General features: G+C 49.0%; 1 protein-coding gene across 6 annotated transcripts in view; it reads right to left on the bottom strand.

Annotated features, from left to right (window-relative positions):
• Positions 1 to 15,612, bottom strand: part of LOC102460042 (hypermethylated in cancer 2 protein) — a 186,886-nt gene that overhangs the window by 87,702 nt on the left and 83,572 nt on the right. For 4 of the 6 annotated variants that reach the window (XM_075897828.2, XM_075897821.2, XM_075897818.2 and 1 more), the window contains exon 2: positions 2,048 to 2,192. The exons of the other annotated variants lie outside the window; for them this stretch is intronic. The gene's annotated coding sequence lies outside the window, so the exon portion shown is untranslated. The remainder of the gene's footprint in view (positions 1 to 2,047; positions 2,193 to 15,612) is intronic. 6 annotated transcript variants of the gene reach the window in all.

A 15,612-nucleotide genomic window follows, 5' to 3' on the forward strand; every position in this document is an offset into this window, starting at 1 on the left:
ATTTGCAACTTCGAATGCCTACATTAGCTACCCTAGTTCAAACTAGGGGGCTAGTGTAGACATACCCTATGTCTTTAAGGTGCCACAGGACTGAGAGAAGAGGGACTGCGCGGGTACGGGGGGGGACGGCGTTCCGCCTCGGCCGGCGCCTAGCAGCTGACTTAGATCAAGGAGAGAGTCCCTGTGTCTTTCTTGAGCAATGCCGCCATTTCATTCATTTCATTCATTCTCAAGTCCTCAATCTTTCAGACTGGTTCTTTTGCCTACCAAAGACCAGACAAGGTTCCAAGTGCAATTCTAGCCATGTCACTTACCCCCATTTGCTGGTCATCTCTCAAGGCATTCCAAAACTATCTCCCTCACCCTCAATTTGTAGGTGTGTTATAATACCTGCTTGCTTCAGCCAGTTGTAGTATAGGTGCAAATGGAAGCCAAAATACAGCCAACACAGGGATGCTATAACATCTGATACCAGGGAACACCCAATGAACTAGCTGCACAGCACATGGTGTCAATAGGGTGAAACTCCACATGCTTCTGCTGAACCACAAGGCTAAAAGACCAAGTATTTTTCACTATTGAGAGAAGAGCTGTTTTTTCCTCCTGCTCAGCTTCCCACCTCAGGGAAAAATGGTTAGAAAAAATGTATCTGTGGCTCTAGATAAAGTGACAAGTTTTGATACTTGACTAGTTCATTGTATTTATATAGCCACTTCATTCAAGAAACTCACAGCGCTTGGCAGTGCTATTGACCACTTTACAGATGCGAGGTTAGATGACTTGCCCAAGGTCACAAAGCAATAAAGGAGGAAACTGGACAGAGCCCAGATTTCTCAAATTTTGAGCCCACTACCCTAACCTCTAGACCAGAGGTGTCAAACACGGAGGTCTGCAGGCCAGATCAAGCTCAGTTGATGGACTTATCTGGCTTTTGGCATTCAGATACTGCAAAATCTGAAGTTTTTCATTTCAGGGGGAAAAAGCACTTCTAGCCTTCATGGTTACAAAGGTAACAATCCAAATGAGTGTGTGAAGCCATACAGCAGCATCCTTCCAGGTCTGCAGGTAGCCTGAAGGATGTGGACTACCCACCCCCATTAATTTCATTAGGGTATTAATGCTGAAGCCCAATGACAACAATTCAGTGATCAGCAATTAAATTGTTAATGCTTACATTGGAGCAGATGGAATGGGGGTTATGGTATGGAAGAACAGAGCAGTGGCACAGACAGGGAAGATGAGAAAAGATGCAGAAACAGCAAAAATCCTGAAAGGCAGCATAAATTTCCATCCCAGTGATGCTGATTAGTGACCAAACCATGCAGCTTCTTAAGACTAAGCTAGTCAGGACATGTTAGCTAACGTGTTTTATCACCACATTTCTAAAGCCTAGTGCAAGCATTCAAGTCTACATAAATCAAGTGTCTAACGATATCACAGGGACTAAGAGCAAAACTCATGTGCTGTGAGGTCATTGGGATAAGCAGTAGAGAAGACCTTGCATCTATGTTCTGGTGTATTTTATATTCACTAGACAAGAATAAATTTTACTACTCATGCTCAAGGTTGCATGTTGACAAGTTAATATTTCCATTTCTAGTATTATTTTGCAGTTAGACACCATCACATGGTTGGTATTCTCTGATGCTTCATCTAATGCCCCATTACCCAGTGGAAGAAGAGATTAAACTAAGGCCTTGCCTACACTAACCTCTGCCGCCAATCTAATCTACATGGCTTCAGCTACACAAATAGTGTAACTGAAGTTGATGTACTTACTGCAGTATCTTGTGTGCAGTAAAGTTGGCAGGGGCTACCCTCCCATCAATGCTGGCTACTCTCTTCATCCTGGTGGAGTACCAGCGTCAATGGCAGAGCACTTGGAGATCGATTTATCATGTCTAAGCAAACACGATAAATCAACAGTTGGTGGATTGAACACTGCAGCATCCATCCCCGGTGTAGTGGAGACAAGCCCTAGTAGTTTGCACTCCCTAGAACTTTCCAAATCAGAGGATTTCAAATTGCTCTACGATCAATGACTCACCTATCTTGAGTGTAGCTGTAAATATTATACCCGCTTGACAGATGGGTGAACAGCCCCTCTGAAGTCACCAAGATTGCACGGCTGTGATTGAGGACATATTTGACCCAAAGATGTTGACTTCAATGTAAATTGTGGGTGTTCATCTCTGGAGAAAGAAAAAAAATCAGGCCACGTTCAGTACTAAAGCCTGGAATTTGTGGCTAACAGACACCTAAGTGACTTATCCAAGGCCACAGGCCCCAAACATCCCATCCCCCCCCAAATCAAAAATAACCCTTCTTGCCTGTGGTCTCTTTGTTCTCTGGAGCTGGGGTAGCATTATTTGGGGCATGGCCTCCTTGGTCTTTATGGCACCAGGAAGCTATAGGAAAGAAAGGGAATGCTAAAGTTTTATTTTGCAGGAGTGTGGCATATGGGGAATTCTATCTGGGAAGCAGAAACAAAATACAGGACTATGTAGCACTTTAAAGACTAACAAGATGGTTTATTAGATGATGAGCTTTCGTGGGCCAGACCCACTTCCTCAGATCAAATAGTGGAAGAAAATAGTCACAACCATATATACCAAAGGATACAATTTTAAAAAAATGAACACACATGAAAAGGACAAATCACATTACAGAACAGAAGGGGGATGTGGGGGGGGGGGGAGGAAGGTGAATGCCAGTGAGTTAATGATATTAGAGGTGGGGAAGGGGAGATGTCTGTGAGTTAATAGTATTAGAGGTGATAATGGGGGAAGCTATCTTTGTAATGGGTAAGATAGCTGGAGTCTTTGTTAATTCCCCCGCAGAGAGTGTCGAATTTTAGCATGAATGCCAGTTCAGAGGATTCCCTTTCAAGTGCAGATTTGAATGTCTTCTGAAGTAGGATGCAGGTTAGCAGGTCATTCAGACATTCAAATCTGCACTTGAAAGGGAATCCTCTGAACTGGCATTCATGCTAAAATTCGACACTCTCTGCGGGGGAATTAACAAAGACCCCAGCTATCTTACCCATTACAAAGATAGCTTCCCCCATTATCACCTCTAATACTATTAACTCACAGACATTTCCCCCTCCCCACCTCTAATATCATTAACTCACTGGCATTCACCTTCCCCCCCCCCCACATCCCCCTTCTGTTCTGCAATGTGATTTGTCCTTTTCATGTGTGTTCATTTTTTTAATTGTATCCTTTGATATCTATGGTTGTGACTATTTTCTTCCACTATTTGATCTGAGGAAGTGGGTCTGGCCCACGAAAGCTCATCATCTAATAAACCATCTTGTTAGTCTTTAAAGTGCTACATAGTCCTGTATTTTGTTTCAGCTACACCAGACTAACACGGCTACATTTCTATCACTATCTGGGAAGCAGTGATTCAAAGAGATTTGGGGAGGTCACAGTGGATAATTAGCTGAACATGAACTCTCGGTGTGATGCTGTGGCCAAAGGAGCTAATGTAATCCTGGGATTCTTCAACACAGGAATCTTGCATAGGAGTAAGACCTTATTTTAACCTCTCTATTTGGCACTGGTGTGACCACTGCTGAAATACCATGGCTGGTTCTGGTACTGACAATTCAAGAAAGAGGTCGATAAATTGGAGAGGGGTAAAAGAAAAGCCATGAAAATCATGAAAGGGTAAGAAAACCTGCCTTATAGCAATTGAGATGCTTCAATCAATCTATTTAACTTAACAAAGAGAATGTTACGGGGTGACTCGATTATAAGTTGAAGGGCTTGTCTACACATATAGCACTGCAGCGGCGCAGCTATGCTGCCATTGTGCTCTAGCAAATATGCCACTACCTTGATGGAAGAGTTAATCTTGTCACCATAGTTAAACCACCTCCACGAGAGGCTCCCTCGGGGAACTGATGAGCAGGATCCCCTGGGATGCTAACATGAAGGGGAAAGGAGTCCAGGACAGCTGGCAGTGTTTTAAAGAAGCCTTATTGAAGGCACAGGAAGAAACCATCCCGATGTGCAGCAAGAAAAGCAAATATGGTAGGAGACCAGCTTCGCTTACCGGGGAAATCCTTGGTGAGCTTACACACAAAAAGGAAGCTTGCAAGAAGTGGAAACTTGGACAGATGACAAGGAGGAGTATAAATACATTGCTCGAGAATGCAGGGGAGTTATCAGGAAGGCGAAAGCGCAATTGGAATTGCAGCTAGCAAGGGATGTGAAGGATAACAAGAAAGGTTTCTACAGGCATGTTAGCAATAAGAGGGTGATCAGAGAGGGTGTGGGGCCCTTACTGGATGAGAGAGGTAACCTAGGGTACGTCTAGACTACATGGCTCCGTCGATGGAGCCATGTAGATTTGTTTTTTTGGCAAAGGCAAATGAAGCCGCGATTTAAATGATGGCGGCTTCATTTACATTTACATGACTGCCGCGCTGAGCCGACAAACAGCTGATTAGCTGTTTGTCGGCTCGCGCGCTAGTCTGAACGTTCCCCCTGTCGACATCAAAGCCCTTTGTCGGCAGCCCCGGTAAATCTCATTCCACGAGGAATAACGGGGCTGCCGACAAAGGGCTTTGATGTCGGCAGGGGAGCGTCGAGACTAGCGCGCGAGCCGACAAACAGCTGATCAGCTGTTTGTCGGCTCAGCGCGGCAGCCATGTAAATGTAAATGAAGCCGCGATCATTTAAATCGCGGCTTCATTTCCCTTTGCCTACAACCCTAATCTACATGCCTCTGCCGACAGAGGCATGTAGTCTAGACACAGCCCTAGTGACAGATGATGTGGGAAAAGCTGAAGTACTCAATGCTTTCTTTGCCTCTGTATTCACGGACAAGGTCAGCTCCCAGACAAATACACTAGACAACGCAGTATGGGAAGGAGGTGGGCAGTTGTCAGCCGACGGTCAGGGCAGTGTGTGTCTGTGTGTTTCCGAGAAAAGGTTTAATGTCCGTGTCTTTACTGCTAGGACCGGGGTCCCATCGCAGAGGGTGGCCAGCAGGCCAACAGACGCCCCGTTATATAGGAAGAGCTTATTACACCTTAGATTTTAGCTGCTAGAACACAAAGTTCCTTCGCAGCGGGCAGCCTGGGAAAGGCTGGAAAGGTGCCCCAACGGATCTTGTCACCTGGGAGTGACACGGATCCAAACGCCCAAGCTCTCCCTTTGTCTGTCCCTTTATGACCGGCTGGAGTTCTTTTAAATTGTGCTTGGTTCTGTTACAGCAACTGGAGGAGTCAGGTTAAAGCTTAAACAGTTACAGGTTTATTAAAAGACTTATAAAAGCATATGGTTACAATGGCTATTGCTCTATTTTTTAAATGCTAGCAAATATATATATATATATATATATATATATATATATGTCTTAAAAATGATCACAGGAAAAAGGTAAAGATAGAAAATAGAAATAATGGTACCAAGTGACAGCTTAATCTTTAAAGAGCTCTAAGTCTATGTATATATATACTTAAACAAAGGACCACATCCAGGTACAATTTTTACCCCTTTCTGTGCCTCTCGACTCCAGCGTGTCAGGCCAGGGCCAGTCTCTCAATTCCTAGGAAAGACGAATACGAGGTGGGCGTCCCCTTGGAACCTCGGGAGATCAAACATCTAACCCGACCAGCAGATAGATGGTAGATTGACACTCAGGGAAAATGCGCTGCTGGACCCATCTATATACCCCTGGGGGCCCGTATCCTCTTTCTTATCTAAGAGGCCAAATTCTACTGGTCCGTTTTGTGGCGCCAGTTCTTACAAGCAAGTTTCAAGTTAATTTACACTTGCAAGAGAGATAACTAAATTGTGAATACTAGACATTTTTTTACTGGGCGAGAGATTCCTCCCCCCGCGGATGGATGTGTGTTCGTATCAATATGGGTTTCAGTCAAGGGCACTCCTTGGCAGCCTCTTGGTCAGCAATTGGCGTATCTCTGTTTACAGCCATTCACGGTCACACAGCCTGGGCCTTCTGCTCTGTGTGCCCTGGATGCTCCAGGCAAGCAAAAATGGATGTTACAAGGGGGGTTCCTGTCTGGCTACAGCAGTCCTCAGTGGAAAAAGAACAGGTTAAGAAATATTCAGAAATGTTGAACATACACAAATCCATGGGGATGAATCTAATGCATCCGAGGGTACTGAGGGAGTTGGCTCGTGATTGCAGAGCCTTTGGCCATTATGTTTGAAAACTCGTGGAGATCGGGAGAGGTCCCAGATGATTGGAAAAAGGCAAATGCAGTGCCCATCTTTAAAAAGGGGAAGGAGGACGATCCAGGGAACTACAGACCAGTCAGCCTTACCTCAGTCCCCAGAAAAAATCACGGAGGGGATCCTCAAGGAATCCATTTTGAAGCACTTGGAAGAGGGGAAAGTGATCAGGAATAGTCAACAAGGGCAAGTCGTGCCTGACCAATCTGATTACTTTCTATGATTATCGTAACTGGCTCGGTGGACATGGGGAAGTCAGCGGATGTTATATACCTTGACTTTAGCAAGGCTTTTGATACCATCTCCCACAATATTCTTGCCAGCAAGTTAAGGGAATATGGATTCGATAAATGGACAGTAAGGGTATGTCTACATTACAGCGCTAATTCGAACTAACTTAGTTCAAATTAGTTAATTCGAACTAAGCTAATTCGAACTAACGCATCCAGACTAAAAAACTAGTTCGAATTAGCGTTTTGCTAATTCAAACTAGCATGTCCACATTAAGTGGACCCTGAACTGAGGTTAAGGATGGCCGGAAGCAGTGCCGGCAGGGCATCAGCTGAGGACTTAGAGCGTGGAGATGCTGCCTCAGGCTAGCCGAGGGCTGTGCTTAAAGGGACCCGACCCCCACCCCGGACAGACAGTTCTCAGGGGTGCCCCGCTTGCAAACCAGTCCTGGCTTGGAGTGCCCTGAGTGCCCACACTGGGCACATCAAAGCACTCGGCCATCAGACCGGCTGCACTTGCCGCAGGCTGCCATCTGGGGAGAGGGGGCAATTGGGGGGCTGCAGGAGAGCTTCCCCCAGAAGCCCGCAGAGCCAGCCCAGTCCTCCCCATCGGGGGCTCGTACCCCATTTTCCTCACCTCCTTCCACTTACCCTTCCCTAGCCCCCCTTCCTGATGTACAAAATAAAGAAAACGTGTGGTCAAAAATAGAATCTCTCTTTATTGAACAAAACTCGGGGAAACTGGGAAAAGGAGGTGGGAGAGGGGAAGAGAGAGGGTGGGAGAGGGGAGGGCAACTAACATGATCAGAGGTTTGGAAGAGGTCCCATATGAAGAGAGGCTAAAGAGACTGGGACTTTTCAGTTTAGAAAAGAGGAGACTGAGGGGGGATAGGATAGAGGTCTAGAAAAGCATGAGTGGGGTGGAGAGGGTGCATCAAGAAAAGTTCTTCATTAGTTCCCATAATAGAAGGACTAGAGGACACCAAAGGAAAGGAATGGGTAGCAGGCTTCAAACTAGTAACAGAAAGTTGTTCTTCACAAAGCAAAGAGTCAACCTGTGGAACTCCTTGCTGCAGGAGGCTGTGAAGGCTAGAACTAGAACAGAGTTTAAAGAGAAGTGAGATAAAGTGATGGAGGTTGGGTCCATGGAGTGGTATTAGCCAGGGGGTAGGAGTGGTGTCCGTGCCCAAAGTTTGTGGAAGGCTGAAGAGGGATGGCACGAGACAAACGGCTTGGTCACTCTCTTCGGTCCATCCCCTCCAGGGTCCCCAGGGTTGGCCGCTGTTGGCAGACAGGCTACTGGGCTAGATGGACCTTTGGTCTGACTCAGTACGGCCATTCTAAGCTCAGGGCTCAGGGTCGGGGGTCTCAGTGGACCCCCTTGATTTTCATGCACACCTGCTCCTGGGTGGCCAGGCTGGCAGCTCTCCTGCCCTAGACGGCCACTTTCCTGTGCCTAGTGCGGAGGTCGTAGACGAGGTCCATGATGTCCGCACTAGACCAGGCGGGTGCCCGCCTCTTGCGGTCCCGGGCAAGCTCCCGGGAGCCGCCAGCCTGGTCCCGGGAAGAGGGGGAGGGCTGGGGGGCATCGGGTGGCTGGCTCGAGCCGTGCCAGGTGCAGGGTCTGCTGGCTGCGTGCTGGCAGGCTTGCACCTGGCACGGGCATCGTAGCCAGCCCGTGACCCTTTAAGGGCTCCAGGGCCGGGAGGGGGGCAATAGAGTTTCCCCGGTGTTGGCCAGAGTGGCCACCAGGGAAACCTGGGGAGGGCTAGCCTCACACTAGTTCGAATTAAGGGGCTACACAGCCCTTAATTCCAACTAGTAAGTTCGAACTAGGCTTAGTCGTCGTGCAATGAGGTTTACCTCGTTCGAACTAACGGCTCCGTTAGTTCGAAATAAGTTCGAACTAGCGGAGCGCTAGTGTAGCGCCTAGCAAAGTTAATTCGAACTAATAGACGTTAGTTCGAATTAACTTTGTAGTGTAGACATACCCTAAGATGGATAGAAAGCTGGCTAGATTGTTGGGCTCAATGGGTAGTGATCAAACGGCTCAATGTCTGGTTGGTGGTCAGTGTCAAGCGGAGTGCCCCCAAGTGGTTGGTACTGGGTCTGGTTTTGCTCAACATCTTTATTAATGACCTGGCTGAGGGGATGGATTGCACCCTCAGCAAGTTTGCGGATGACACTAAGCTGGAGGGAGAGGTAGATACGCTGGAGGGCAGAGATAGGGTCCAGAGTGACTTAGACAAATTGGAGGACTGGGCCACAAGAAATCTGATGAGGTTCAACAAGGACAAGTGCAGAGTCCTGCACTTGGGACGGAAGAATCCCAAGCATTGTTATAGGCTGGGGACTGAATGGCTAGGTAGCAGTTCTGCAGAAAAGGACCTGGGGGTTACAGTGGATGAGAAGCTGGATATGAGTCAACAGTGTGCCCTTGTAGCCAAGAAGGCTAATGGCATATTAGGTTGCATTAAGAGGAGCATTGCCAGCAGATCCAGAGATGTCATTATTCCCCTTTATTCGGCTCTGGTGAGGCCACATCTGGAGTATTGCATCCAGTCCCGTCCCGTCCCCCCCCCCCCCCCCCCACACACACACACTACAAAAAGGATGTGGACGCATTGGAGAGGGTCCAGCGGAGGGCAACCAAAATGATTAGGGGGCTGGAGCATATGACCTACGAGGAGAGGCTGAGGGACTTGGGTCTGTTTAGTCTGCAGAAGCGAAGAGTGAGGGGGGATTTGAGAGCAGCCTTCAGCTTCCTGAAGGGAGGTTCCACAGAGGCTGGAGAGAGGCTGTTCTCAGTGGTGACAGATGGCAGAACAAGGAGCAATGGGCTCAAGTTGTGGTGGGAGAGGTCCAGGTTGGATATTAGGAAAAACTATTTCACTAGGAGGGTGGTGAAGCACTGGAATGGGTTACCTAGGGAGGTGGTGGAATCTCCATCCCTAGAGGTTTTTAAGTCTTGGCTTGACTGAGCCCTGGCTGGGACGATTGAGTTGGGGTTGGTTCTGCTTTGGGCAGGGGCTGGACTCAATGACCCCGAGGTCTCTTCCAGCCCTAGGATTCTATGAGGCCACATGTCAATAGGAGGCACTGTCTACACTGGGGGTTGTGTCAGTATAACTAGGTCCGGGGTGTGGATTCTTCACACCCTGTAGTGACACAGTTACACCAATGTAAGTTTGTAGTGCAGACCTGGCTATAGTATCTATAATGGGCTCTTCAATCTAGTAGAGGTCTAATACAATCCAAGGGCTGGAAGCTGAAGCTAGACAAATTCAGACTGGAAATAAGTGAATATTTCACAGTGAGGGGTAATTGTTCCAGCAGTTAATTTACCCAGGATGATGGTGGATTCTCCATCACTGACCTTTTTAAAATCAAGACAGGATATTTTTCTAAGGGATCTGCTGTAGGAATAATTTTGGAGTAGTTCTGTGGCACACAGTGTACCAGACTAGATGACCATGGACAGAGGCTCACCGCAGACAGAGGCTGGTCCGGCAGCAGCCCCTGTCCATGGGGGGGTCTCAGCTCCCCCTGGACAGAGGTGGTTCCCAGCAGCAGGATGCAGAGCCTGGGCCTGCCACAGGCAGAGGCCGTTTCACGGCAGCTTCCCCTGCTCCCGCCCCCATGCTGCTACCTCTGACAGGGGCTTTTAAGCCAGCTTTCCTCAGCACTGGTTCCTGCTCCCCGCCCCACCCCCCTTGCTGCCACTGATACAGAGGCAGTGGGGGTGGGAGAAGAGAATTTGAGTAGTTGACTAGATTAACTGATAAGCCTAGGCTTATCAGTTAATTGTCTAGTTCACTACTTGTTGACATACCTAATGGAGAATATTATAGAAGATCAAATTTTTTCAATTCACCTCATTTATTGACCCTTATAGTCCATATTAATGTAGACTGATGCGATGCCCTCTATTCCCAAAAGAAGAGTTTGTGCTGCTGCTTTGTAGACTTTGGGAGAAAAAAAAAAGTAGGCCCTGAAGCTAGGTAAACCATAAACTTAGAGCCAGGGACTAGGAGTCAGCTATTCTTACATTCTAATCTCTGTTTACAATGACTTACTGTATGAAGTCAAGTAACACACAAACTTTCCGAGTCTCAGTTCTGCAGTCTATAAGAGCAAGAAAACCATGCAGCTCAGATATGGGGAGCTTTGCCCCTCGGGGGGTGTCTGAGCCCTTCTTGCTGCTGCCCCTATACACTCCAGGATCAGGAGGAACCATGCCCACCTACAGGGGTTGGACCCCCTCTTCCCCCCCCCCCCATATAAGTTGGTTCTGAGGAAGCCTGGGTTTTTTAAAGGGTCCCAAGGCCCCCTCCTACATAAGCCAGTATCTGCTCCTTTGGGTGGGATGCTGAGAACAGGAACACTTCATCCATACCATAGGCTCTAAAGCCGTGGTCACCAAGCTGTCGATCGCGAGGTGTTTGGGACCCCCCACACTTCCTCCCACCCCCAAGAAGCCCCACTACCTACCTCCAGTGACAATGGAGGTAGTGCCAGCTTCCTGCGGGGTGGACGGAAGTCCTGCAGCTGCGCGCCACTTCCGGGGGTTCCGGAAGTGCACTGGCTGCTCCCCTCCCTCAGGTCTATGGCATGCCGGGAACTTGTGGAGGGTGGGGTGAGTCCCCAAAGGAGGCACACGCCGGGGCTTCCCTCCTCTGCGGGGGGAGGAGTCCTGGGAGGAGGCGGGTGCAGGGTACTCCCTGTCCCCTGCCACACCCTATCCCCTGCCCCCACTGGAACCCTGCCCCCTGCCTCAGCACCCTTCCCCAGTACCATGTCCTCTGCTCCCACCAGCACAGTTGGGGCCACATTAGTGAGGCTTGGGGTTTTTTTGGAGGTTTTTTTTTTTTTTGCATCTCACTTGTGTGGCTCCCAACTGACCTTTCTGTGGGTCAGTGTCCCCTGACTCAAAACAGGTTCCCTGCCCTTCTCAGAACTAAAGACAAGGAGGTTTACAGGATCTGCTGAAAAAGGCTTTCTTTCTCAACAGATCCCCCTCTAGACTGCCGCTTTTTGTGGACAAAGTGCTGAGTCGGCAAAACACGGTGGCCATTTTTATGCAAATTAGGTGCGGGATATTTAAATCCCTGCTTCATTTGCAATGTCGACCTGCCTAATCTGCATCCCTCTGCCGACAGAGGTATGCAGTCTAGACATACCCCTAGTCCTGTTTACCCTGGAAGCTAGACTGGGAGGTGTAAATGCTTGCATGGATTTTCTTGAAATTTCCTATGCTTTGTGGAAGTGCACAGCAAAGTTAGCCAACCACCGGTTCCGGACATATAATCCCTGGAGGAAAATAGCCATTTCTGAAAAAGTTTCTAGAGCAGGGGTCAGCAATTTTCAGTGGAACGCGCAGTTAGCAGCAGGATTTCAGCCCCCTCTCCAGAGCTGGTGCAGCCAGGCTTAGAGCACCATCTCCGGTGTCTCGGTGCACGGGTGGACAGGGGGAGGTGAAGAAAGCCCTGACTCGTGTCCATCCCCAGTGTCCCCAAGAGCCACCCCAGCTCCCCACCGACCTCCACCGGGTGGCACAGAGCCGGGACAGCCCCTGCCCCCCCACAGGATTGAGGCCCCACCCCCGCATGCGCACCGCTGCTGCTCCGCCGACCCCGGCCCCACCGCCATGCAGGGGAGCTGGGGGAGAAGGAAGCAACGGGGTGGGGGACTCCACCTCCAAGAACCACCCCAGCTCCCCACCCGCTTCCACCGGGCGGCAGAGGGATCCCGCACAGAGACCCAGGATTGAGGTCCTGCCCCCGCATGCACGTGGGGGGATCTGGAGTGTTGAGGGCCAGGGATGATGAGGTGGTGGGGGGGGGGGCTGGGCATGAAGGAAGCAATGGCGTGGGGGAGTCCACCCCCGGTGCCCCGAAGAGCCACTCTGGTTCTCCGCCTGCTTCCACCAGGTGGCACAGGGACCGCCCCCCCCCACCCCATAGGAGGGGTGGGGGAGTGGGAGCCAGGGTGAGGAGGTAATGGGTGAATTGGGGACTAGGGTGTGATGGGGTCAGGCTCAGAGGGTTGGGGGGGTTGGAATAGGTAGGCCCTGTCCGAGTCCCGTCGCTGACCCTGCCGCCCTCTCCTTCGCGGGCCCGCCCTTGCCGCTTTTGGCGGTGGCAGCGGCACCCACTCGCTCGTCTGGGCCCTGCAAAGCCTGAGCAGGACTGCTGATGGTCACGGTGGGAGGAGGGTCTGGACCGTCAGGGTCTGGACTGCCATGCCCCACCAGCAGTAGTTGGATTTGTACCTGCCGGTAGAAGGAGAGAACGTGGTGGAGGGTAGGGTCCTTGCAGCCTAAAGGAAGGTGTGGAAACCATTTCATATTTAGCTAAAGCCATCTTGTATAACTGAAACCATTTCAGCTTTTCTCTTTGGCACGTAGACCAGAGTGAACTTTCTGTCACCCCGTGGCTGTGTCTACACTGGCACCCTTTTCCGGAAAAGGGATGCTAATGAGACAAGTCGGAATTGCAAATGCCGCGGGGGATTTAAATATCCCCCGCGGCATTTGCATGAACATGGCTGCTGCTTTTTCCGGCTCGGGGCTTTGCCGGAGAAAAGCACCAGTCTAGACGGGATCTTTCGGAAAATAAAGCCTTTTCCGGAAGATCCCTTATTCCCGATTTTAAGAGGAATAAGGGATCTTCAGGAAAAGGCTTTATTTTCCGAAAGATCCCGTCTAGACTGGCGCTTTTCTCTGGCAAAGCCCCAAGCTGGAAAAAAGTGGCAGCCATGTTCATGCAAATGCCATGGGGGATATTTAAATCCCCCGCGGCATTTGCAATTCTGACTTGTCTCATTAGCATCCCTTTTCCGGAAAAGGGTGCCAGTGTAGACACAGCCCGTGAGAAGAGGCCTACAGGATGGGCTATTGGAATGTGTTAATTGGGCTGGTTGGGACAGGAGATGTACTCCCTCGCACCTGCCCGCCATCTTGCTGATAAGGCTTTGTTTTTCCAAGTTTAATTGATGATTTCTGTAGTTGGATGCCCAACCTCGCCCTACTTCTTCCCGAGGGATTGAGAGAAAGACGCTGGCCACGCCAAGTCTGGAACGCAGGGGTGAGAATATATACCTGCTATGTGTCTATTTTGCATGCATTTAATAAGAGCTCAGAGAACCAAAAGGGTTTCATGGTACCTGTAAGTGACTTCTTAGTGTAATTTCTGTCCTGTCCTTTGTAGTGGCTGTGTTATCTGTAACACAGTAGTAGCATTTAACAGCTAAGTTTACCCTATAACAATAAAATAGTAACTGTTTAAGCTTTAACCTGACTCCTTCAGTTGCTGTAACAGAACCAAGCACAATTTAAAGGAACTTCAGCCGGTCATAAGGCGCCAGGTCGCCCGGGTCCTGGACCACGAGGAGCACGTCATCGGCGTACGCCGACAGGACCAGCCGCAGCTCCAGCTCCCGAAGCACCAACCCCGTCAACCTCCTACGGAGGAGACAGAGGAAGGGCTCGATCGCCAGAGCGTACAGCTGACCCGACAGCGGACACCCCTGACGTACTCCCCACCCGAAGCTGACCGGCTCGGTCAGGGTCCAGTTGAGCCTGACCAAACACTCCGCGAGGGCGTACAGCACCCGGAGAAAACCCACAAAATGGGGCCCGAAGCCCTCATTAATTAGGGGCACCTGAGGCAGGGCAGCTATAACTCAATTAAGGGCCAGGTGAGCTGACTTCAGGTGGCCATGGGACATCTTTAAAAACCTTCCCCAAGGGGGAGGGCAAGTGGAGAAGGAGTTTGGAGATGAGAGGAAAGAACAACTGATAAGGAAGCTCAGAGGAGCTGAGCAGAACAACAGCAGCACTACCAAAGGCTACAGCGGGAGGTGAGGGGCTCTGACAGGGAGTGTTTGGAGGCTTCCTTCCCCCAGGTGGCCAGAAACTTCAGTGGGTGGCTAAGGAGGGCTGTTTACTGAGCCTTGACTGGCCAGGGGCATTGGCCCCAACACCCCTTTGTTTTGCCAAGGGACAGAAGGCCAAATGCTGAGAAAAGGCAAGTGGGACTTGTACCGCAGCCCCTAAACCATGGGATAGTGGGCAGATCAGTGGTCTGGGACTCAGGAGTGGGACTGGCCCAGCCACAGATGATCCAAACTGTGAACAGTATTTCAGAACATGTTCACTTTGCTTGCACAGATGTCCAGGCTTGAAGGACTGCAGTATGCATATGCCAGGAAAAACCATTTCTAGGCAGCCACTTTGTGTTTGTCAGTAGTCCGAGGAATGTGCTGACACCACTGCCCCAGTGAACAACACTGCCAATGATGTTTCTAGACCAAACCTTTGTACCTCTGTGCACAAAGAGAAAGTGGTGTGCGCAACACCTCCCCCCATACCCTATCTGTCTTTTAACAACGTTATATGGAATCTGGTGAGAGAGACTAGGCTGTAAGAAAGCTAAGAGCTTGCACATTGTAGCAACTGGGGTGTCTGTTAGGAAGCATACTGAGGCATTCCTGAATAAAGGGCAAAGTTAAGATTGCACAGGCAGCCGCAAGTGAGCTTTTCCTGGGTTTTGAGAAGTTTTAAGTTTTGTTCAACTCAATGGTCTGCAAGGGGCCCACCTCCCACCAAGGTACCTTAACTTTTCATTAAATGTAGATTTTTGCCTACAAAGCAAAAGCACATAGATCTTGCACATGTTTTAGGCATGATAAATTGATTTAAAGCAACAAGCAGGAATCCCTCATGTAAATTATCCATGTTTAAATTGTCTTGCACTGTACTTTATTTTCCTAAAGTAGATGGATTCCAGTTAACTATTAACACAGTTAGTTGCAACTAAGTATAGCCTTTTACATTACATTTGATGCTTCTCTTTGCTAACCAGGAGACTATACTACAGCTATACACAATTAAGAAATTATATAGTTCCACTTGATCTTCATTCAGATTCTTACTTTTACATTTACTATGTTAGAAAATACATAAAGATACATTTAATTATTATATTAATTTTTCACTTGTGACTTGTGCCAAGGTCTATTTGGATGGAAATTCAATTCAAAATATACTGTTTTAATTTTTAAAACTGTAAACTACCTTAAAAGTGTTTGATGCATAAACACATAAAGTATGAATGGTTAATGAATTGAACAGATTGTTTCTGGTCACCTGGCCTTTCAAGATTTTAGAA

The sequence above is a fragment of the Pelodiscus sinensis genome, chromosome W, assembly GCF_052426305.1.
Source record: "Pelodiscus sinensis isolate ZL-2025 chromosome W, ASM5242630v1, whole genome shotgun sequence".
NCBI lineage: Eukaryota > Metazoa > Chordata > Testudines > Trionychidae > Pelodiscus > Pelodiscus sinensis.